Below are 26152 nucleotides of genomic sequence, written 5' to 3' on the forward strand. Positions count from 1 at the left end.
CAACTCTTCGAGTGCAGGTTGACAAATCTTTGAAAGTGGAGTCGCAGGTAGGCAGACAAGTGAAGAAGATTTTTGGTACATCAACTGTTGTTAGTCAGTGCATAGAGTATTGGTGTTGGAAGGCTATGTTATGCATGTCCACGACTTTGATTAGGCCACTTTTGGAAGACTGTGTTCAGTTTCGGTCTCCCTGCTACAGGAATGATGTCCTGAAACTTGAAAGGGTTCAGCAAAGAGTTGCAAGGATGTTGCCAGGGTTGGAGGGTCTGAAATATAGGTAAAGGCTGAAAGGGCTGAGGCTCTTTTCCCTGAACCATTGCAGGCTGAAAGGTGATCTTACAGAAGTTCACAAAAATGTGAGGAGAATGTAGAGATGAGAGCTCAAGGTCTTTATTATTCCACAGAAGGGGAATACAAAACTTGACAGAATAGGTTTAACATGAGAGGAGAAAGACGTAAAATGCTTCGAAAGGGCAATTTCATTTCATGCACACAGAGGTGCCTGTACAGAAAGATCTGGTCAGTGTGGACGAGTTGGACTGAAGTGTCTGTTTCCATGTTGTACATCCCTATGACTGTAAATGCTCCAGCGAAATGATTGAAATCTGAAATATAAACAAAATGTGCTGGGATATACTAAAATGGTGACATATGCAGGAACCATTGCAATGTTGAAGAAAGATTCATATGATCATACAAGGCACTACAATTTAGGTTACCTGCAGTGTACCAGGAAATGGGATTAGATTACGTAGGTGCTTGATGGCCAGCATGGTTATGATGGTGTCCTTGTGTTCACAAATTAATTTCAGAGACTCTGAACCCATTTTGTTTTGTGCTTCTCTGTGATTGTCTCTTTTCAGAAGCAGTAAGGAACAGCAAGAAGTGAAGAAAGCAAATGATACATTCGTCTTTAGAGTGAGAGGATTGGACTCCGAAAACAGGGATGTCTTTCTGCAAGGTCTTTGGGGAGACCACACATAGAATAATTTTCTTCCCATTTCCCAAGGAAGGGTGTCCTGGTTATTGAGAGTATAATCAGTCTGATTCCTGGGGTCTCAGGACTGCTGCAGAGAGACTTGATCCTCATTTAATCCTTCTTTCATTTGCAACTGGTCAGGTTTGTATAGGTCGCATCTCACTCAGAAACAGTTCTAAAACATCAGGAGTATAAACCCTCCTCTGGTACACCACTTTTTCCGCCACACATTCATCTGATCTGTCCTCATATTCCCACTCTCACTAACACATGCCACATTATTATTTGAGGAGTTACATATTCCACAACCACTGGCTGTTTACCATCCAGCTCCAGAATGTTCTGCAGCCACTTCATGATATCGCAGATACAGGCACCAAGAAGATCACATACCATCCGAGATTCATGTCGGCAGCCACCGAAGTGCCTGTCCATACTCGTGACTGTTCAATTCCGTGTCATTATGGCCCTGCCGCTCATTTTTCCCACCTTTGTGCAGCAGAGCTTTGGTGTCATGAACCTGGCTGTTGCTGATTTTCCCTGAGAGAGCGCGCCACCTGCCCCCCAGCAGAATCTAAAGCAGTATAGTGGTCGAGAATGGAATGTCCAGTGAAGACTCCTGCAATTTCTTTCTCAGCCTTTTACTTTATTTAATGGCCAAAGATTCCACTTCTGCCTGTGTAATCCTCCACCGTGATGTGACCAACTCGGTAAATGTATTTTCGACAACATTCTCAGAAACGCAGATCCTCCACAGTGAGTGCATCCTCAGCTCCAGCTCTGAAAGGCAGTTACCCACTGGCTGCAGATGGTCACACTTTTTGCACATGTACCCATTAGAGACACGGGAAGCAGCTCTCACTTCCCACATTGTGCAAGAGGAGCACTGTCTGAGGTCTCTTGTCATTACTTCTCTCTAGATTCAAATAGTTACTCCCAAAAAGAGAATTAAAACGATATGGCGATCTCCCTCCATTTCAAACATTTCTACTATATTCTCACCACACTGACTACAGCCTCCTATACTGTTCCAATGCAGCTCAGTGAGAGCTCAGGAACTGCATCTCATCTTTCAATTCAGCCCTTTCTCACCTCCAGACTCAACATAGATTTCTGCAGTTTCAGGATAAACAGAGAGCTGACAGGATCTGGAACATTCCACCTGAAAAGGTGTTGGAATTCAATTCTGTCAGATATTTTAAAAGGTAGTTTACAGGCAATTGAAAATGAAGAGCTTAAGTTAAATTGTGAAATGGGCGATTGGGACTTCTTGATTTGGGGGGCGTGAGTGGTGAGAGCTCAAGCCAAGGGGCAGCCGGGAAGGTTAGGTTAGGTTTTCCTTCTAAAAGCTTACCTCGTTCACAGGAAGTGAACTATTCTATTTGAGTATTGTCGAAACTAGAAACACTACACGGTTAGTGTAACCAACCATTCTCCTCCTCTAACCCCCCAAAAAAGACTGTAGAGGGGTTGGTAAGGGAAGGCATTTTTCTCTTTATTCGTTCGGCAATCTAGAGGACAGGGAATTCTTTTTCCTTTTTTTGCTTTTTTTTGTCTGGAAGCTGTCAGAGGGAGGAAAGTATCAACAAATTTAATTAACTCATTATATAAATTAATAAAGTAATTAAGTAGAAGTGGCTGGACAGGCGATGTGTTGTAGGTGTATGATGTGGGACTGTAGTGACCACATCCTCAGCAAGTGTTGGTTGATCGAGGAACTTTGGCTTTGAGTTGATGAGTTGGAATCTGAGATTTAAACACTCCGGCACATCCGGGATGGGGACACGTACCTGGACGCTTTGTTTCAGGAGGCAGTCAGACATAGTAGATTAAGTAATTCAAATTTGGTCAGTGATCAGGGACAGTAGGGTGTAACTGTAAGTGGAGTAGTTAGAGGGATCCTGCATTCAGGAACAGCGGAGCCTCAGCTCTTGACCTGGTCCAACAGGTACAACGTACTTACTTGCTATGTGGATGAGGAAAAGGGCTGCAGGGAGGATGAGCCGAATGACCACTGCAACATGGTAAGGGAGGCCATTCAAGAGGGGGGAAGTTGTATGGGATTCTATAATGAGGGAGATAGATAGTATCCTTTCCAAGCTGGATTTATAGTCCGGCATGGTGTGTTGCTGCCAAGTGCCAGGGCAAAGGATATCCCTGACATTTTTAAAGGATATTGGAGTGGGAGGGGGAGGATCCAGTTATTGCTGTCCACGCTGGAACAAACAACATAGGCAAGGCTAAGAAAGAGGACGTGTTCATAGATTATCAGGAGCTAGGAACCAAATTAAAAGACAGTTTCTCAAGGGTTATAATCTCTGTATTACAGCCCGAGCCACCTGCTAATGGGCATAGAGCCATGAAAATAAGAGAAATAAACACGTGGTTAAAACAGTGATGTAAAAAAAAATTCCAGAACCGCTGCTGCAGTCACCACCTCCACTTCCAGGTACAACACCTCACACACCACCCTCACCACATCTGCTGCCGCCCACCCTGATACTCCAACCGCCGATGGAACCCCGCCCACGGCCGAAGCCGACGGAACCCCGCCCACGGTCGACGACCTCATCGCTCCGCCCACAACCTCCACAGCCAGCAACCCCAGAGGAGACAGACACACTGAACTCTGCCGAATCTTCTCCATCCCCCCACACCTCCCACTGACTGAGGACGAACGATCAGTCCTTAGTAAGGGGCTCAGCTTTGACCCCCGACAACCACACATCAAGAAATACCAGTCACGATTAGACATAGAACAGTTTTTCCGCCGCCTTCGCCTCCACGCCTACTTCTTCAACCGGGAGCCTAACCCTCCCTCCACTGACCCCTTCACCCGCTTCTAACACAAGTCTTCCTCCTGGACACCACCCCCAGGGCTCCTACCCTCCCTTGACCTCTTCATCTCTAACTGCCGTCGAGACATTAACCGTCTCAACCTCTCCACCCGTCTCACCCACTCCAACCTCTCCCCTGCAGAACGGGCAGCCCTCCGCTCCCTCCGCTCCAACCCCAACCTCACCATCAAACCCGCAGACAAGGGTGGCGCAGTGGTAGTATGGCACACTGACCTCTACATTGCTGAGGTCAGACGCCACCTCTCCGACACCACCTCCTACCGCCCCCTTGATCATGACCCCACACCCGAGCACCAAGCCATCATCTCCAACATCATTCATGACCTCAGCACCTCAGGGCACCTCCCACCCACAGCCTCCAACCTCATTGTTCCCCAACCCCACTTGGCCCGTTTCTATCTCCTTCCCAAAATCCACAAACCTGCCTGCCCTGGTCGACCCATCGTCTCAGCCTGCTCCTGCCCAACAGAACTCATCTCCACCTATCTGGACTCCATTTTCTCCCCTTTTGTCCAGGAACTCCCTACCTACGTCCGTGACACCACACACGCCCTCCACGTCGTCTAGGACTTCCAATTCCCTGCCCCCCAACACCACAGCTTCACCATGGACGTCCAGTCCCTATACACCTGCATTCCGCAAGCAGATGGCCTCAAGGCCCTCCGCTTCTTCCTGTCCCGCAGGCCCGACAACTCCCCCTCCACCGACACCCTCATCCGCCTAGCCGAACTCGTCCTCAACCTCAACAACTTCTCTTTTGACTCCTCCCACTTCCTACAGACGAATTGGGTGGCCATGGGCACCCACATGGGCCCCAGCTATGCCTGCGTCATTGTAGGTTACGTGGAACAGTCCCTCTTCCGCACCTACACAGGCCCAAAACCCCACCTCTTCCTCCGGCACATTGATAACTGTATCGGCGCCGCATCTTGCTCCCCAGAGGAGCTCGAACAGTTCATCCACTTCACCAACACCTTCCACCCCAACCTTCAATTCTCCTGGGCCATCTCCACCACATCCCTCACCTTCCTGGACCTCTCAGTCTCCATCTCAGGCAACCAGCTTGTAACTGATGTCCATTTCAAGCCAAACCGACTCCCACAGCTACCTACAATACAACTCCTCCCACCGACCCTCCTGCAAAAATTCCATCCCCTTTTGCCAATTCCTCTGCCTCCACCGCATATGCTCCCACGACAAGACATTCCACTCCCGCACATCCCAGATGTCCAAGTTCTTCAAGGACGGCAACTTTCCCCCCACAGTGATCGAGAACGCCCTTGACCATGTCTCCAGTATTTCCCGCAACACATCCCTCACACCCCGTCCCCGCCACAACTGCCCAAAGAGGATCCCCCTCGTTCTCACACACCACCCCACCAACATCTGGATACAACGCATCATCCTGCGACACCTCTGCCATCTACAATCCGACCCCACCGCCCAAGACATTTTTCCATCCCCACCCCCGTCTGCTTTCCGGAGAGACCACTCTCTCCGTGACTCCCCTGTTCGCTCCACACTGCCCTCCAACCCCACCACACCCGGCACCTTCCCCTGCAACCGCAGGAAATGCTACACTTGCCCCCACACCTCCCCCCTCACCGCTATCCCAGGCCCCAAGATGACATTGCACATTAAGCAGAGGTTCACCTGCACATCTGCTAATATGGTATACTGCATCCAATGTACCCAGTGTGGCTTCCTCTACATTGGGGAAACCAAGCGGTGGCTTGGGGACCACTTTGCAGAACACCTGCACTCAGTTCGCAACAAACAACTGCACCTCCCAGTCGCAAACCATTTCCACTCCCCCTCCCATTCTTTAGATGACATGTCCATCATGGGCCTCCTGCAGTGCCACAATGATGCCACCCGAAGGTTGCAGGAACAGCAACTCATATTCCACCTGGGAACCCTGCAGCCTAATGGTATCAATGTGGACTTCACCAGTTTCAAAATCTCCTCTTCCCCCACCGCATCCCTAAACCAGCCCAGTTCGTCCCCTCCACCCACTGCAGCACACAACCAGCTCAGCTCTTCCCCTCCCCTCCACCCACTGCATCCCAAAACCAGTCCAACCTGTCTCTGCCTCTCTAACCTGTTCTTCCTCTCACCCATCCCTTCCTCCCACCCCAAGCAGCACCCCCATCTACCTACTAACCTCATCCCACCTCCTTGACCTGTCCGTCTTCCCTGGACTGACCTATCCCCTCCCTACCTCCCCACCTATTCTCTCCTCTCCACCTATGTTCTTTTCTCTCCAACTTCGGTCGGCCTCCCACTCTCTCCCTATTTATTCCAGAACCCTCACCCCATCCCCCTCTCTGATGAAGGGTCTAGGCCCGAAACTTCAGCTTTTGTGCTCCTGAGATGCTGCTTGGCCTGCTGTGTTCATGTAGCCTCACATTTTATTATCTTCGATTCTCCAGCATCTGCAGTTCCCATTATCTCTGCAAAAATAGAGTTTTCGTTTCATGGGGCACAGGCATCAGTAATGGATCAGGAGGGATCTGTGCCGTTTGTACAGTGTCCACCTGAAATCAAGCTGGGACCAAAGTTCTAGCGAAAAGGGTAAATCTGCTGGTAAACAGGACTTTAAATTAGAAAGTGGGACACGGAAGGGAATGGTGAAACTTGCCCCAGTGGGAAACAAAACAGCAGGTTAACATCAGTTGTAGTGGATTCAGCTATGTGGAAAATTATGAAAGAAATGACAGCAATCCAGAATTCAGGAGAAGTTAAAGTTTCCAGCACAGACACAAATAGGACAGAGTGTTTGGAAAGGGCTAGCAATCAAACAAAAACAAATGACTGTGAGGAGAGGAACTAATACAGGATTGATGTGTGATATCTGCATGCACGCAGTATAAGGAACAAGGTAAATTAGCTTGTGGCACAGATCGAAACTGGCCGGTATGAAGTGGTAGGCATCATGGAGATGTGGCTGCAAGGGAATAGGGATTGGGAACTGAATATCCAAGGAAATACATCCTATCGAAAAGGTTGGCTGAGTGGGTGGGATTGCCTTTTTAGTGAGAAATGAAATTAATTCAATAGGAAGAAATGAAGTCGGATCAGATGGTGTAGCATCTGTGTGAGTAGAATTGAGGAACTGCAAAGGTTTAAAAAAAACATTGTTGGAATCTTGTACAGGCCTCCAAACAGTAGTCAGGAGCTGGGGCGCAAGATATACCAGGAGATAGAAAAGCTATGTAAGAAAGGCAAAAGTTACACTGATCATGGAGGATGTGAATATGCAGGCGGACTGGGAAAATCATGTTGGTAATGGATTGCAAGTAAAGGAGTTTTTGTAATGTCTACGAGATGGCTTTTTGGAGCTGCTCGTGCTGGAGACCACAAGGGAACAGGCAATACTGGATTTAGTGTTGTGCAATGAGGCAGACTGGATAAAGGAGATTAAGGTAAAGGAACCCGTAGGAGGCAGAGATCATAAGATGGAAGAATTAACCCTGTGATTTGAGAGGCAGAGTACGGAATCAGACGTAACAGTATTACAACTGAATAAAGAAGTCTACGGCGGTATGAGGGGAGAGCTGGGCAGAATTGACTGGAAGTGGAGCCAGCAGAAAAGACAGTGGAACAGCAATGTCAGGAGTTCTTAAGTAATTCAGGAAAAAGAAGCAAGGTAGAGAGGATGAGGCTACCATGGCTGACTAAGGAAGTCAGGGATAGCATAAAAGCAAAAGAGAAACATATAATGTGGGGAAGGGCAGTGGAAAAGCAGAGGATTGGGAAGTTTACAAAGACCTACTGAGGGCAACAAAAAAAATGAAATAAGGAGGGAGGAGATTAAATATGAGGGTAAGCTAACGAGTAACATAAATGAAGACTGTAAGAGTTTCTCGAGATAGATAAAGGACAAATGAGAGGCAAAAGAGGACACTGGACATTGGAAGATGATGCTGGAGAGATAGTAGTGGAGAACAGGGAAATGGCTGAGAAACTGAATAATTACTATGCATCAGTCTTCACAGTTGAAGACATGAGTAATCTCCCAAAAATTCAGGAGAATCAGGGAGCAGAGCTGAATATGGTGGGCATCACCAAGGAAAAGGTGTTCGTAAAACTGATTGGTCTTAAGGTGGATAAATTACCTGGACCAAATGGACTACACCCCAGAGTTCTAAAGGGGATAGCTGAACAGATAGTGGAAGCACTCGTGGTGATCTGTCACGAATCGCTAGTTTCAGGGAGTTTCAACAAATGAGCAACATTTTAGGGCTCTGCGGCTATACTCATTGGAGTTTTGAAGGAAGCGGGGGATCTAATTGAAACTTACAGAATACTGTACATTATGGTCTGGACAGAGTGGATATTGGGAAGTTTCTTCCATTGTTGGGACAGACGAGGACCTGAGGGCACAGCCTGAGAGTAAAGGGATGACCTTTTAGAACAGAAATAAAGAGAAATTTCTTCTACCAGAGCGTGGTGCATCTATGGAATTCACTGCCACAGTAGGTGTGGAGGTCAGGTCATTGAGTGCATTTCAGACTGAAATAGATAGGTTCTTGATTATCAAGGTGATCAAGGGTTATGGGGGGAAAGCAGGAGAATGGGATTGAGGAACTAATCAGCCATGAATGAATAGCGGAGCACACTGGATGGGCCAAATAGCCTAATTTCCGCTCCTATGTCTTATGGTCTTATAGATTAAATCTGACAGTTCTTTCAAAGAGACCAGATGTAATTTAGATAAACCTGTGCTCCCTCACAGGCCAATATCTCCTTCCTCAGCTGCAGGGCCTAGAACTGAGTGCATGTTCCAAGGTGATCTTACCATGAATGTAAACATCTTGCTGCTTTTTGCTATTTCCAAACAAAAAATCAGATGTTTTCCAACAGATAGCGTAGACAAACCTTTTTCAATCCACAGTTAAATGGCAATGATATTCAGATCCTGATGATTTTGCTCACTGCTAGAAATTGTTTTAAGAGGGGTCATAGTTTTAAGCTGGTTGGTGGAAAGTATAGAGGGGATGTCAGAGGCAGGTTCTTTACGCAGAGAGTTGTGAGAGCATGGAATGCGTTGCCAGCAGCAGTTGTGGAAGCAAGGTCATTGGGGTCATTTAAGAGACTGCTGGACATGCATATGGTCACAGAAATTTGAGGGTGCATCCATGAGGATCAATGGTCGGCACAACATTGTGGGCTGAAGGGCCTGTTCTGTGCTGTACTGTTCTATGTTCTATGTTCTATCCCAGTCTCAATGAATATACTATAAGACAAATTCGCGAAACAAAAATTGCTGGGAGTCCTGGATGAATTGAAAAGACAAACATTTAAATTGGTTTCAGATTGCTGTGTGTAAACGTTCCTCTTCAAATCGCCCAGCGCATGCACGTTGCTACAGCTTGCCCCCATTAAAGATGGCAGTCATAATGCGGGGCCTACCATCGCCTTAGGTCTACAGGCATTTTCCTGTTTGCTGCAAAAGCAGGATTGAGAGTTTCTAATTTGGGTCTTGTAGCCTACACCAGGTGATCATAAATCTTCCCTGTCCAAATTGACTCCATTTTTCTTCCACTTCCTTTGGGGCTGTACTCTGTCCCTCCAGAAATGCTGTGAAACAATCCCAACTCCCATGCTATTTGCCCAGAGCCCTCCAAATCGTTCCTCAAAAAATTAAATCTCTTTTGAGAGTAACTGCTGCTGTTCAGACTGTTCCAGATGCTCAGAACTTCCGGAGTAAAATAACCTTAACAATTTCACTATTTTACTGCATTATATGCAAATTACCTGAAAGTGGTTACTTACAATTGTGACAACAGTCCATTATTTCTCTTTCTCTCTGCAAATTAGATATTGTGAAATCTGCACCTGGACTAAATCACTGCCTAACCTTGGAGACAGTAAGGAGTGCAGATGCTGGAAGCAACAATCCATAAATGTGGAGCTGGCAATGTACAGCAGGTCAGACATCATTAGAGGAGTAAGGAAGTCAATGCTTTGGCGCCAAAGGGTTTTGGCCTGCAACATTGACTTCCCTACTCCTCAGATGCTGTCTGACCCACTGCTTAACCTTCTCAGCTCCAAGGAGAATTATCAACGCTTCTGTCATCTCTCTACAAAAGTAAAGCCCATCTCAATTTTAAATTATTAGAATCGAATAACTGCGCAACACCAACACAGATCGTTCGGTCCAAATTGTCTCTGCAAAGTAGATATCCTTAATAAATCTGATCCCAATGAAAGCATTTGGCCCACATTCCTCCAAAACCTTCCTGTTCACTACACAAACAGATGCCTTTTAACTGTTGTAATTGTACCAGCTTCCACCACTTCCTATGGCAGCTCATTCTATAAAGTACCATGCTCAGCTTGAAAATGTTGTCCCTTAGATTCCTTTCAAATCTTTTGCCTCTCCTCATAAACCTACGCCTTCTAGTTTTGGACCACCCAACCTTGGAAAAAGACCCTGGTTAGGCACCTTATCCATGCCCTTCATGATATTATAAACTTCCATAGGCTCACTTCTCAGTCTCCAATGCTCGAGGGACAATAGCCAAAGCCATTTCAGATTGTCTCTATAGCCCCAAACCTGGCAACATCTTGCCAAATCCTTTCTGAACCATTTCAAGCTTCACAACATTTTTCCTATAGCAGGGAGACCATACGTGAATGCGGAATTCCACAAGTGGCCTAACCAATGTGCTGTATAGCACAACATAATGTCACAACTTCTATACTCAGTGCACTGACCATCAAAGGCAAGGGCTCACTACCCTGCATATCTGCGACTCCAATTTCAAAGAACAATGAATCTGTGCCCCAAGGTCTCTTTCTTCAGAAACACTCACCAGGACCTTACCATTGAATGTACAAGTTCTGCACTGATTTGCCTTTACAAAATGCAGCACTTCACTTTTATCTAAATTAAACTCCATCTACCACTCCTCAGTCCATTTTCCCACTTGATCAAGGTCCCATCGTATTCTGAGATAACCTTCTTCATTGTCCACTGCACCTCCAATTTTGGGGTTATCCGTAAAATTAGTAAACACACCTCATATATTCACATCTGTATCATTTATATAAATGACAAAAATCAGCTTACCCAGCATCGATCCTTGTAGCACACAGCTGGCCAGAGGCCTCCAGATAACAAAATAAAAGAGTTGGCAGGGGAGACAGCAAAAATGCTTGCGGTAATTCACCAAAACATGCCAGAATCTGGGACGGTTCTGGCAGATTTGAAAGCAGCAAATGTAATGCCACTACTTAAAACATAAAATGTGGTGGACAAAAGATGGATAACTATTGACCTGTGAGCTTAATTTCTGTGGTGGGGATTATGTTTCAAGGAGGAAACAGCAAGATATCTGGATAGAAATTGTCCCACTGGGCAGGCACAGCATTGTGTCAAGAAGGTTAGGTAAACCTTTAACTAATTTACTAGAATTTTTTGAGGATATTATCCCCCAGGTGGCACGGTGGCTCAGTGGTTAGCACTGCAGCCTCACAGCGCCAGGGACCCGGGTTCAATTCCAGTCCTTGGGCGACTGTCTGTGTGGAGTTTACACATTCTCTCCATGTCTGCCTGGGTTTCCTCCCACAGTCCAAAGATGTACACGCTAGGTGGAAGGCCATTCTAAATTGCCCGAAGTGTTCAGCGGTGACTGGGTTATAGGGGGATGGGTTTGGGTGGGATTCTTCAAGGGGTGGTGTGGATTTGTTGGGCCGAAGGGACTGCTCCCACATTGTAGGGAATCTAATCTTATAGGCGCGGTGGAGAACGGACAACTGACGGATATGCTGTATCTGGATTTTCAGAAGTCATTTGGCAAGTTGCCACACAAAAGGCTGCTGCATAAAATAAAGACGCATGGCGTTACAGGTAACAAGACTTTCCAAAAAGAAGCACCTCATCAAGGATACCTCAAAGTACAAGTTACGGGATACACGGATAGGGGATTGGTTAACTTGCAGAAAGCAAAGAGTGATGATGAATGGGTGCTTGGGTTAGTGTTGGGACTACAATTGTTTACAATTTACATGGAAGATCTGGAGATGGCACCAACAAAATGTGTCAGCGTTGTCACAGATGGCACTACGATGAGAGGTCGAGCACAATGTGCAGAAGCCACTTTAAGTCTGCAGAGGGATACAGATAGGTTAAATGAATGGGCAGATGGAGCACAATGTTGGTAAATGTGACGCCACCCATTTTGGTAGGAATAGCAGGAAACTGGACTATATCTCATTGGTGAAAAAACTTTCGCACAATATTATACAGTGGGACCCGGTGTGCTTGTGCATGAATCACAAAAAAAAAATGGTTTTAAGATGCAGCAGCTGATTAATATGACTCATGGAATATTTTCCTTCATTGCGAGAAAGATGGAGTTTAAAAACAAGGAGGTTATGCTGCAACTGTACAGGGTGCTGGTGAGGCTATACACAGACTACTTTAGTTTAATTCACAATCCTTCAGCACTGGAGGGAGTGCAGAGGACGTTGACGAAGTTAATTATGGAATTGAGATGGTTTGCTTATGAAAGAGATTGAGTAGACTCGTACTATATTCATTGGTATTCAGAAGAATGACAGTGGACTAACAGAAAAATATAAAATTATAAGGGAATCAACAAGATAGAAGCTGGACAGTTGTTTCCACTGATGGGTGAACCACACAGCATTGCTTCAAAATAAGGGGAGGGGGGCAGACTTAGGACTGTTGAGGAGGAACTTCAACTTAAGGGTTGTGAATCCGTGAAACTTCCGCTGAGTGAAGCAGTTGAGGCTACCCTCTTCAATGTTTTAAGGCAAATGTTAATTCGGGTTTTCGTGAGCGGGGAGGAAAGTGGAGCTGAAAAGGTCAGCCATGACCTTATTGAATAGTGATGCAGGCTCGACAGGCCAGATGGCCTAGTCCTGCTCTTATTTTTATGTTCTTTTATTCTGACTTTCCAGACATCCCTTTACATGCAAAAATCCTCCCCAATCAAATTTTAAAATTTCTTGCCTTGTACCACCAAAATTGGCCGTTGTCCAATTTAGAACTTCAACTTTTAGATCTGGTCTATCCTTTTCCATAACTATTTTAAAATTATTAGAATTATCATAGAATCCCTACAGCGTAGAAGCAGGCCATTTGGCCATCAGGTTCGCACTGACCCTCGGAAGAAACTCTTTCCTTATCCTTGGAACCCTGCATTTTTCAAGGCTAATCCACCGAGCTTGCACATCCACAGACACGATGGGCAATTTAGTATGCCTGATCCATTTCGCCTGCGCATCTTTGGACTGTGGGAGGAAGCTGGAGCACCCAGAAGAAACCCATCAGACATGTGAAGAATGTGGGAATTGAACCCAGATGCCTGATGCTGAGGCAGCAGTACTAACCATTGAACTACCATACCAAGGGATCTCTGGTGCTCAAGTGCTCCCCCACTGATGCTTCAATCACTCACCCGGCCATAATTCCCAAGAGAAAGTCTCAGAAGTAATCCTACAAACTGAATTAGAAAAAGTTCTTGTACACACCTAAATACCTTTCCATCCTCGCCCTTAATACTATGATGGACCCAGTCTATGTTTGCAAATTAAAAGACCAATCATTACCACCTTATTATTCTTACAGATAACAGAGATCGCTCCATAAATTTGTTTCTTAATTTCCACTGACTATTGGAACCTCAAGTACCCTTTGTTAGAGTGGAGCTAGTCTTGTTATCGGTAACCTGGCTATCCATGCTACATGCCACTGAGTGTCTAAGACCACCTATGTTGTCGAAAACAGCGTATTTGATTGAGGTGGGGATAGGCACAGGAGACTCCTGCATGACCAGGCTCCCCTCCGACTTTCCCCAGCAATAATCCATCTACCTGACTGTGTTTGCACTTTTTCTACATTCCTGGAACTGCCATCTACCACACCCACTGGCTGTTGTAAATGCGTCACTGCCTTTAACGCTGCTCCAATCAATCCATGTGGTCCGACTGAATTTGCGACCTTACTTCCTGCAGACACTACCATCAGGCTCACTGAAATTCTCCCCAAACTCTCGCATCCAACAGGAAGAGGACATCATTCGACAAATGGCCACGTGTACACCATGACAACGTACAGACCCAGAAAAAGGCAGTCTTACTGTTCTACAAAACAATATGCTCGAATAACTTAGAATGTAGGTTTTATATTTTAAATAATCTAGATCAAGAGACAACAAGACATCTTAAAAAGAAATCCTCACTTTACTCCATGTTGTAGAATTACGAATAAAAAAGGATTAAGATTTAGGTTTTAAGAGACTTAAAATGACTGAACTGGTCCCCAGCTGTGAGTAGTTTGAGGTTTCTCCAAAGTCAGCAGTGAAATGGCACTTTTTTGTGTCTGAACTCCATTTCCAGAGAGGCTTTTAACTTCACAGTCTGTCAGCTGAGAATTCACCCCTCAGTTGTATTCATTGGGTGTGGTCTTTCTGCCCAAACATGTTTTTATTGGCCATCTTTATTTGACTTGGAGAAAGCGGTGCTGAACTGCCTTCTCGAAATGCTGTATTCCACGTGCTGTAAATCACAGTCCTGTTTGGCTGATAATTCCTCCTCTGGCCTCGCAGCCCTCCCTCTCTCTGTAATCTCCTTCAGTCTTTGAAATTACATTTCCAAGCTAGAAGATTTTTATTTTCACTCATTTTTGGTTCTTTTGTATCAAAAAGTCAAAACAAAACTCCAAAAAAGAAGTGTGATTTTTTTCAAACAAACAGAGTTTTGTCAACAGATGTGTTGAAGAGGCCGACACATGGACGGCTCAATTCTTTTCTCAAATTATATGCGCAGAAGAACAGATTATTTTTTAAACATTGCTAAAAGGGGAGATGATAGCCTCATGGTATTTACACTAGATTAGGAGGCCCTGGTAATCTTCTGGAGACATGGGCTCAAATCCCACCCGAGCAGATAGCAATAAAATCTGGAATTAAAAGTCTGAAACTGTTGAATAAAATTTGGTCCATGAAATTTGGGATGATGCACAGACAGAAAACCCCAAATGGTTCTACTGTAAGGAATCCTCATTAAAAAATCTGGAACCATAGAGATGAGAGAATTATAATAAACCAGATCATCTCGTTTCATTTACACAATTGCACGCTCACAGGCAAAAATTATTGTGGGGTTCAGGCCATCTCTGGTGTTTGTACCATAAGTAGATGAGCTCTGGGCTTGGGGTGTAGGGGAGACAAAGGGGCAAAAAGGGTATTTCTGGTATCATAGATTTTACCACCTCCGTCTCTCTTTGCCTCCATATTCCCAACTGTATGTCTTTCCCACAGTTTCCCATAAATCCTGGTCTCCCTCATGTCCTTCACATCTACCCCGTTCACACTCCCCCAACCCACTCATATTCCTGCGTCCGACTGTCTTATCCCCTCCCCAAATTTTTCAAGAACCATTTCATTTTTCAGTCTTGCTGATTTCCAAGTTTACCCACAAACCTCTCGTCAGCACTCCTCCCATTTTCTCTCTCTCATTGTCCTCTTTGATGTTGCTGTTCCTGCCTGAGGGTCATTCTGTCTACATCCTTCCAACTCTGTCACTCATACTGGACACTATGTCTTTGTCTGCTATCCTCTCCCTCGATTTTTCTCTGTCCCTTCTGCCTCTGTCACCCTCTGTATCTGTCCTTTCTCGTCCTCTCCATTGGATTTCTATCTTTCTCCTGTCCCTCTCTCTCGCCGCCTCTTTTCTCGTTCTCAATGGGATTTCTGCTTCTCTTCCTGACTCTATCTCTTCTTCTCTTTCTGTCACTTCCTATATCTGTTCTCCCTTCTTCTGTCCATCTGTCTCTCCATTTTCCGATTCAAACTCCCGCTCTCCAAATCCCGCTCTGTCCTTCACTGCCTCTTCATGGGTAATGCCAGGGAATCTTCCCGGTCCTTACCCCACCTGCCCCAACGTGCTTTGTCTAAAACTGAAAGGTGGATGGGGCTGGTACATCAAACATCTTTATCATTTGAGGGGGGGAGCGCGGCAGCGGTTCTGTCTGGGAATTTGGATCTTGTTGTGCAGTAAGGCTGTCAGTGAACAGGCGAGAGTCTCTGATCACACTCCAGTGTGAGTGAGAGTGTTTGGGTATTGCACGTGGAGGGAGATAGAGTGGGGTGTCTTTTTCCAGTGGACGTGTCACAGGGGAATGAAGAAAGTAGGTGAAGCTGCACATGGAGCTATCAGAAACTGAAAACTTTTGTTGGGATAAAATATGGGGTAAATGTTAGGAGGGAAAATTTGAATGGGTGCAAACGTTTGAGGGGGAGGCAATATTTGAAATGGCAAAAGGTCGGGTGGTTGCAGAATTGGGATGGAGAGCAAACTTTTGGGGAACTGAAATTGGGAAATACAATATTTGAGGTGACAATATTTGGAGGTTGGGTAGCAAAATATTTGTGTAGGGGAGTGCAATATCTGACAGGGGCAATAGTGTTTTGGGGATGGGAGTACAATACTGTAAGGGTGGAATGACTGGGGACTCGCCTCTCGGAGGGGGTAAAGAGGGACGAAAATGGGCAGCAGTGAAACTTGACGGATATACTGGAGGCAGAAAATGGAGGAAGAAGGGGGTATCCAGGGTCTCAAATTGAATGACAAAATTCTATGGTCAAATTTGCAGGGACAGTCATATTTGGAGCTGGGGGATGGGTGGAATTTGGCAATTTTGAATGGAAACAAAATTTTAGGATTGAGGCAGGAAAGAAAGCTGCAGTGAGACGAGAAACCAGGAGATGAAATAGAGAAAGGTGCAGGGAAAGGAGAGGGAGAAAAAGATGGAAGGAAGGGAGAATGAAACATGGAGGGTAAAGACATGGAGGGAAAAGATAGAGAGAGAAAATGATGGGGAGGGAGCAAACAGAGAGGGGTAGGGGGCAAAAAGCAGTTGCTAGTCAGAGGGAGAAAGAAACAAAATGATACAAAAGTTGACTGAGAGACAGAGTCATAAGTGAGCGAAAGAGACAAAGAGTGAGAAAGACCGAAAGGGAACCAAGAGGAGAGACTTTGAGAGACAGGGACAGAGACACGAAGGGAGAAGACAGAGAATGAAACAAAGAGAGACAAGAGTTGAGTGCGAGAAACAGAGACAGAGGAGGGCAAGAGAGACAGAGAGAAAGAATGAGAAACAGGCAAAGAGAGTGACAGGGAGACGGAGAGAGAGAAAGCAAAGACAGACAAAACGAGAGACTTAGAGAGAAAACAGGAACACAAAGCGAGAAAACAGAGAGGGAAGAAGAGGAGAAGTCAATGAGAGACAGTCAGGAGTTGAGGAAAGATACAGAGTCTGCAGAGGGTGGTTCGGGTCCACAATTGTCATTGAGATTCCAGCTGTACTCATATTAACACAGACAGCAAGAATAACTCTGACACTCACCTCCTGGCTTCATCCATATGAAGACACAAAGTACGGCTGCCTAGCCCAGTTTTATAAACCCCAAGTTCAAACGCCTCTCTCCTCCCAAATCCTGGCTAGACAGTCAGTTCCCAACTGTATCTACCTGGACCGGACATCCTTCAGATACGGAGCAAACAAAGAAGCTTTTTTGTGAGGGGAAATGTGGTTGGGGGAGGGGGCGAGGAGGAAGGGAAATGCATGGGGGTGGGTTAGAGGTGTGGCAGGAGGAGGGATGGCATAAAGCAGCTATGCAAAAGTTCAGTCCAGTGTCTCCTGATTGTGTGCGTTGTTGGGGGGAACAAAGGAGGAACACAAACACACGCACGCACACACGCACACAAACACACACACACACGCACACAAACACACACACACACACATACACGCACACAAACACACACACACACACACACACACACACACACACACACACACACACACACGCAGGCCCCAGACATAACAGGAAAACAGAGACAAAGCTGCAGTTTCAAACTGGCTGTAAAACAATTTCATCCAAACAAGAGAACAGAATCTTCTGCAGCCAGAAACACAAATTTCTCCCACAGTTGAACTCAGTATTTTCATACAGACTGACACAAGGTGTGGCTGGGAAAAAGTAACCTGGAAAGACAGGGAGTTTACTTTTAGTTAGTTTCTGAGAATGAACATCAATCCATTTCACAGATGAACATCGGGGGATTAATTGGATCTGTTGTGCAAGTGGAAGTTTGTTCATAGTAAAAATAATCATGAGTTTGTTCATTGTACAAAACACATTAACTTCTTTCCTGACAATAGAGTGAGGGAAATCACAGTACTGCCCCGCTTTCCCATTAATATTTCGTCAGTAAAAGCTGGGAATTATCTGACTGACACAAACAGCATGGATTTCTGAGGGGTAGATCATGACTCACAAACCTTATTGATTTATTTCAAAAAGGTGACCAAACACATTGATGAAGGAAGAGCAGTGCATGTGGGATACATGGATTGAAGTGAGGTGTTTTATAACGTCACGTTGCTTGGCTCATGCAGAAAGTAAGGAGGCATAGATAGGGGAAATATGGTAGATTGGATTCAGAATTGACTGATCCTTTGAAGACAAAGGGTGGGAGTGGATGGGAAGTATTCAACATGGTGCTCAGTTACACGTGGTGTACCACAACGATCTGTTGTGGGTCCTCTTCTATTTGTGATTTATGTAAATGATTTGGATGTAGGTGTGGAAGGATGGATTAATCAGTTCACGGACGATACAAAGTTGGGTCACGTTGTGGATAGTGCAGAGGGCTGTTCTAGGTGACAAAGGGACATTGACAGGATGCAGAGATGGGCTGAGAAGTGGCAGATGGAGTTTAACCCTGAAAAGTGTGAGATGATTCATTTTGAAAGGACAAATTTGAAAGCAGAATACAGGGTTAACGGAAAGATTCTTGGCTGTGTGGAGGAACAGAGGGATATTGGGCTTCATGTCCACAGTTCGCTGAGAGTTGACACCCAAGTGGATACCTTTGTTAAGAAGCTGTATAGTGTTTTAGCTTTCATTAATTGAGGGATTGAGTTCAAGAGCTGTGAAGCTATGCTCCACCTATGAAAAAGTCTAGTTAGGCTACACCTGGAGTATTGTGTCCAGTTCTGGTCGCCTCATTACAGGAAAGATGTGGAATCGTTGGAAAAGGTGCAGAGGAGATTTACCAGGATATTGCCTGAAATGGAAAGAAGTTCTAATGAGGAAAGGATGAGCGAGCTACGTCTTTAGTAGTTCTAAACAGAAAAAGACATGTGGTGACTTGATAGAGGTGTACAAAATGATAGAGTTATAAATAGAGTGGGCAGGCAAAGACTTTTTACTAGGGAGGAGGTAGCTATTTCAAGGGGACATTGTTTTAAAGTGAGTGGATTTAGATAACGGGGGAATAGGTTCTTTACTCAGAGAGTGTTCGGGGAGTGGAATGCATTGCCGGAGAGGGTAGTCGAGTCGGCCTTATTAGGAGCATTATGCAGGATTTGATAGGTGTATGGATGATAGTATAAGGTAGGGGTGGATGTTAGATAGACGTTAGGTTTAGGGTAAAAATTCGGCACAACATCATGGGCTGAAGGGTCTGTACTGTGTTAGACTGTTCTATGCTCAATGTTCTCATGATGGCTGTGAGACCATTGACGATTGTCAGGAAAAGCCAATCCGATTCCCTGATGTTCTTGAGGGAAGGAGACTGCAATACTTGTGTGGTCTGGTCTGCATGTGAGTCCAAACCCACAGCAATATGTTTGGCTCTTCCCTGCCCCCGGGCAATTAGGGAGTAGTTTGTTTGGAGTAGATTGTTTGTAGGTAAAGGGAAATCGGCTAAGTGGGGGGCTTTCAAATGTGTGATAAGGAGAGTTTAGAGGCACGATGTTTGTGTTTGAGAGAAATGGAAGGTTGGTAGGTCTAGAAAATAATGGATGAATAAAGATATTGAGGCTTTTGAAAAGAATAAAAAAATCATATATTAGATATAAATAACTGAGTTCAAATAACTCCGGAGAATACTATAAAGAATGGAGGGCATCCTTAAGAGGGAAATCAGGAAGGCAAAGACAGGATATGCAATCGCCTTGGCAAATAAAGGTTAAGAATAATCCAAACAGATTCTCCAAGTACATTGACAGCAAGAGAGCAACAAGACAGTGAGTCGGGCTCCTTAAAGATCAAAGAGCTCATCGATGTGTTGAACCTCAGGAGATGGGAAGAGATGCTAGATAAATATTTCTTAGTTTTTCTGTGGAGAAAGAAATGGAGGCTGAAGAACTCAGGGAAATAAATACTGATGTTTTGAAAACAGTTCACATATACAGAAGAGGATGTCCTGAATGTCTTAGGAAACAAAGGTGGCCAAATCTTCATGACCTGACCTTTTTTGTATCCCAGGACGATGTCAGAAGTGAGGGAGGACAGTGACAAACACCTACAACTACAGTGCTGTGCCTGATGACTGAACAGTGACTAATGTTAGCCTTTGCTTAATAATGTGGGACTAGGAGAAGTCTGTGAACTGTAGACGTGCGAGTCTCACATTGGTGGTGGCTATGTTATTGGAGGTGATTCTGAAAGGTAGGATTTTTATGCATTTGGAGATGCATGGAATGATTAGAAATAGTCAGTGAGGCTTTGTGAGAGGGTGTTAACAAAGTTGATTGAGTTTTTGAGGCAGTAAGGCATGTTTAGTAAGTTTGTGGGTGAGACCATAACTGGTGTTGTGGACAGTGATAATTTATCTAAGATTACAAAGAGATCTTGATTAACTGGGTTAACTGGCTGAAGAGAGGCAGACGGGATTTAATTTGGATAAACGCAAGATATTACATTTTGGTAAAACAAACAAGGGCAGGACTTGAACAATTAAAAGTAGCGTCTTGGGTAATGTCACAGAACAGAGGTACCTTGGGGTTCAGATCTTTAAAGCTCGTATCACAGAAGATAGGGTAAGTAAGAAGATGTTTACACTGTTTGCCTTCATTGCTCAGATCTTTGAGTATAGAAGCTGGGACATTATGTTGAGGTTGTACATGTTTATGGTAATGCCTCTTCTGGGGCACTGTCCCCAGTTCTGGTCACACTGTTATAGGAAGGATATTACCAAGCTGGAGAAGGTTCAAAAGAGATTCTCCAGGATGTTGCTGGGAATGGAGCGTTTGACTTTTAAGGAGAGGCTGGATAATCTGCGGCAGTTTTCACAGGAGTTTAGGAGGTTGAGGCATGACCTTATGCTCATAAAATCATGAAGGGTATAGATAAGGAGAATGGCAGGTGTCCTTCTCCTAGTGTGGCGGTGAGGCCAGTATTCAGAGTGAGAGTAACTGTGTTTTTTATTTAAATGAGAGGGAAAATATTTTTAAAAAGACATTAGCGATTTTTTTAAACTTGGAGAGTGGTTCATGCGCAGAATGATCATCCAGAGGAAGTGGTGAGTATGGTTACATGTTATAATGTTTAAAAGATATCTGGATAAGTACATGAATAAGAAATGTTTGGAGGGTATGGGCAAAGTACAGGCAGGTGGGGCTAGTTTAGTTTGGGATTATGGTTGGCATGTTCTGGTTGGACCAAACAGTCCACTTCTGAGGTGCATAACTCTATGACTCTAACTCTCACTATCTAAGTTCCTTCAGTTATTACAACCCTCCGTGTTGCTGCCAACTCACCCAACATCGCAACTCTCCCTATCGCTGTCGTCTCATCCAGCCTCATAACTATCCTATCTCTATAATTCACCTTCAGCCTTACAAATCTCCATCACTATGACATTTCTTCCACAATCAAAACCCTCTGGTTTCAAAAACATCTCTATCTCTGTAACATCTCCCAGTCTCACAATCCTCCCTAGCTTTCATCTTCTCTAGCCTCAGAACACTCCTTACCTGTAATCTCTTGGAGCCTCACAAATCAATGATATCTGCTTGTCTCTAATTCCAACTTTATGAGGACAGATACCTGTTTACTATTTCTTCACTTGATGGGGGCACTTTCAGATTCCTTCGCCCCAGGCTCCAAAATTTCCTCCTAAACTGATCCGCCTCTCTACCTCACTTTCGTCCCAAAAGCATGCACTAATTATGTGTCATGTATTCTAATATCACCTTTCCTGATGTGATTTCAAATGTGGCTTGTCACATTTCTATATTAACTATCTCAGATCTACAGTACAGAAAAAGGCTCTGTGGTCACTGGGGAGGTGCCGGTACAGAAAACTACCACGTAACAATTCTCATCCCATTTTCCAGCACATAGTCTATGGACTTCACTGCCTTGGCATCGCATGTATATGTCTATATACATATTAAATGTTATCAAGATTTCTGTGTTTACCACCCTTACAGACAGTGAGGTTCAGCGTAATCGTCAATGTACGATGACATCAAACACAGGAACACAGAGCAGCTGGCTCTGTGAAAACCAGAGATCACCCATACTTTGGGAAGGATGGCAGGGTTGCTCAGGGAACATAGATGAAATTTACTCGGGTGGTTTAAGGAAGGAGGGATTTTACTTACATGCTTAGGTTTCTTTTTTAACATTTACTCATGTCACATGGGTGTTGCTGGTACACATGAGAACAGGTGGACTTTCCTTCACAACTTCTCCCCTTGCCTGCGACGTGGTAATCTCCAGGTTAAACTACTACTGGCTATCACTGTCTAATGAGAGAGGAGCCCATGGTCATGGAAGACAATGGTGACTAACGTTTACACAGTGATGCTATTGTTCCTCGGTGGAGGAGAGAAGGAACATTGAAGGAGGTGGATGGGACAGCAGTCAGGCACAGCACCTTGTCCTAGAGGATTTTCACTTTCATTAATATCGTTGGGGGCTGCACTGATGCAGGCAAGTGGAGAATGTTCCAACATAATCCTGATGTGTGTCTCATAGATAGCAAACAATCATTGGGGATCAGGCTTTTGGAGAAACTGAGATCCTTCTCCTTGCAGCAAGGGAAGTTGAGGGGAGATTTGATAGAGATACTTTAGAATGATAAAACTTACACTCATCAGTTGATCATAAAGGGATTGCAGGACAAATGTTAATGATTTTGGGGACTTCAGGGACAATTTTTACGCAGCAAGTGTGTTGGAATTTAATACTCACATACAATGCAAATGTCCAGGTCCTGACGAAAATCCACCACTCTCAGCCTCGGGTTAGAAATTCAGAACAGCCCTGACCTCTGGTAACAGGATGGCTGTGCATTTTCCCTGCTGCAGATTACCCTTTATGGAGGTCAGCAGTCAACTCAGGGGAATATTATGTGGGTTTCTATGAGCTTCTGCCTTGGCCCTTCATGGGCCTGAACACAGCAGCAGATCTTTGACACATGGGGCAGAATGTTCCAAGAGTTAGTGAGATGCGGACAGAAAGATTTGAACCTGTTTCTTTCCTTCTGTGTGGCTGCTTTCTCTCATCAATAAGACATTGTGTGTTAAAGGCTAATGCAGCTGAAAAGGACAAGTTGTCTCTATTCTTAATGGGTAGCAAGTTCCTTCCAATCTTTCCAAACAACGTTCCCTAAAACGCTAGTGATCAGATATGAGCAAGAGGGCCCACTACTCCCAATAGGGAGTATAGAAGAATGAGGGAAGATCTCACAGAAAAAGCAGAACAGTCAAGTTTTGTTAGAGTGGTGAACAGTTTACAGACAGATATTAATAGGATAAGTGGGCAAGTTGGCAGATGTAGTATAATTTGGGAAAATGTGAAGTTGTTTATTTTGGAAGAGACAACAAAAGATCAAAGCACTACTTAAATGGTGAATAGTATAGAAAGCTGCAACACAAAGAGACTTGGGGGTAATTGTGCAGGAAACACAAGAAGCTCGCACACAGCTGTAATAGGTAATCAAGAAGGGTAACAGAATGCTGTCCCTTATTTCAAGGTGCTTGCAGATTAAGCAACTGTACAAAGAACCAGTGAGACCACATCTGGAGTAATGTGGGGAGTTTTGGTCCATTTATTTATGGAAATATTGGAGGCATTCCAGAGAAGTTCAACTAGGAGGACCTCTGGTTTGGAAGGATGATCTTTTTCAGAAAAGTCTAAACACACTGAGTATCTACGAACAGGATTTTGGAAGACTGCCAGGTAATTTCACTGAAACAAAAGGATTCACTAGGGGTTTGACAGGCCTAATGCTGAAATGATGTTTCCCATCATGAGAGTGTGTCGGACCAGATTTGTGATCAGTCAGGAAATCAAGGGTTAAGTTTCAGAATCGTCAAGCTTTGGGCAACATAGACACGGGTAGGGGGCTCAGGAGCAAATGAACTGATGTGAAGTGGAATGAAGAAACATTTTAGAGAATGAAATTTCTGGTATTTATGATGGAGTAGATGTGAGGTCAGATGCTATCTTGGAGTTAGATATGAGAGCATTATTGTGAAGGCTGCAAAAACAGAAAAAAATTGCAGATGCTGTAAAAATCAGGCACAGAAACAGAAGTTGCTGGAAAGGCTGAACAGGTCTGGCAGCATCTGAGACGAAAAAAATATCAGATTTGAAGTTTCAGGTCCAGTGACCATTCCCCGGAGCTGCTGTGAGGAAGGGTCCCTGGACAAGAAACATTAATTCTGATTTTATCTTCACAGATGTGCCAGGCCTGCTGATTGTGAACAGTCCAGTTCAACCTTAGGCACTTCCCAGCGAGAGGGAGGGAGTCAGCAGTGTAGCAAAGTAATTTGCAATAACAACTGAAGGCAATGGGTTTAATCATCAAAGTTTTACCAGAGAAAATTTCAGCTAATCGATTAGTGGAAGCACGATAAGTAGTTTGATAATGAGTACCAGTGGGGCAATGGACAGTGGTGATGGTGAGATAAAGCTGGACATTGTCAGTGTACATGTGAAAATAAACATTGTTCTTTCAGGCAATGTTCCGCACCAGCACTATCTAAGCAGTAACTGCTTCACCATTAGGAGCTCTTTCTACAGTTGCCAAGGCAACATAGTCTGCAATTCCTACTCTATGCTTTTTAAATGTGCCTTTCGCCTTTTAAGACATTCACAAAAACCTGTTCATTTGACAATGATTTTGGTCGCCTGACCCAAAAACTTAAACGGCGGGCTCATGTCAAACGTTCCTCAATAATATTTTTGTGAAATTATCGATATGATTTACAAAACAAAATTGATTTTGACATATATCATCAACTTTTGACTATTGCTGTGTGAATGATCAATAACTTCATACCTAACGGCATTGTGGAAGCACCATCACCAAACATCACCGTCTGCACAGCCATCAGGAGTTTTCGCGACGATCGCTGTTATCTGTTGAAGAAACAAAGATGATGTCTCAGGGAGTGCAAAACGAATTACAGGGAATGAAAATGGTGCAGAATTTGAAGGTCTTGCTAGAAAAAGAATTCCTGACTGTGAGCGATATTGTGGAAACATGAATCTGGTAAGATGGTCGGTGATGGGCAACAGTAGAAAATTCACAGAAAAAAAAGTATGTGAAAGCCACAGTAAAAGAGTAAACAGAGCGAAATATACCCTTGATCAGAGACGGAAGAGTTTAGGTATATTGACGAAAAAGTGATTGCGGAGCACAGAGATGAATCGGGCCAGTGTTAGCTGTCATGATCCTAAAATCTGGGAAATGAAGAATAAACATTTCTCTTGGCTTAAATCTCATCTGCGCAAATTCTCCGCGAACACGCTCTGCCAGGGGAGGGTGCGCATGCGTCCCGCTGAAACCTGCCCTCAACAAAGTTGGCAACTGCTCATCCGTCCTGCGGCTCATTTCCCCCAACAAAGATGGTGCCGGTCAGTCGAGCCTTTCACCGTTCAAGGTGTTTTCACGGTTGCTGTAAGCACGGGACTGGGAGTCTCAAATTTATGTTTTCCCACGTGCACTAAGTTTTTGTAAACCCTCCCAGCTCATACTAATAGCATTTCCCTCCCACTTTTTTGCTGTTTATCTCTTTCTTTACTGTATCCGGCACCTTCCGCAGACGCCCAAACCCTGGCCACAACGACAGCACGCAGCATCCTTGGATGATCACGTGGTCTATTATATGTCCCTCCGATTGGTTGGAGGTGCAGTGCGTCCCTCCAGAACACCCCCGTCCTCCTATTGGTTCTCTGCTGACATCAATCATTCGGGCTCAAGGGCGAATTGGAGCGTGCACAATTCTTCCTGCTTTTGTTGCTGTTGATCGGCTTCAGGAGTGAGTTTTCGTTGTGAGATGGGAAAGAATGTGTAATTCCTGCTTCTCCTAATGTTCTGCAATAATAACAGTGACATTTATAGAACCTTCATCATTGTCAAATCTCTTATGGTGCTTCACGGATGATCGAAACTTTGCACAAAGAGATCGATTTTAAAGAGACGGTGAGGGAGGGAATTCCAGTGGCTTGTATCCTCGGCAGTTCCA

At 44.6% G+C, this 26152-nt stretch overlaps 1 long non-coding RNA gene across 2 annotated transcripts; it reads right to left on the reverse strand.

The window, feature by feature from the left end:
- Positions 1-368: 368 nt before the first annotated feature.
- Positions 369-25786, reverse strand: LOC125455772 (uncharacterized). 2 transcript variants are annotated; one of them, XR_007248308.1, is made up of 4 exons: positions 25721-25781; positions 25269-25367; positions 24964-25043; positions 369-605 (listed from the first exon to the last, which is right to left on the reverse strand). It is a non-coding gene; the product is annotated as an uncharacterized LOC125455772 (long non-coding RNA). The 2 variants fall into 2 exon arrangements; XR_007248307.1 differs by lacking the exon at positions 25269-25367 and having other exon boundaries at positions 25721-25786.
- Positions 25787-26152: the final 366 nt, after the last annotated feature.

This window comes from Stegostoma tigrinum, chromosome 10, assembly GCF_030684315.1.
Source record: "Stegostoma tigrinum isolate sSteTig4 chromosome 10, sSteTig4.hap1, whole genome shotgun sequence".
Lineage (NCBI taxonomy): Eukaryota > Metazoa > Chordata > Chondrichthyes > Orectolobiformes > Stegostomatidae > Stegostoma > Stegostoma tigrinum.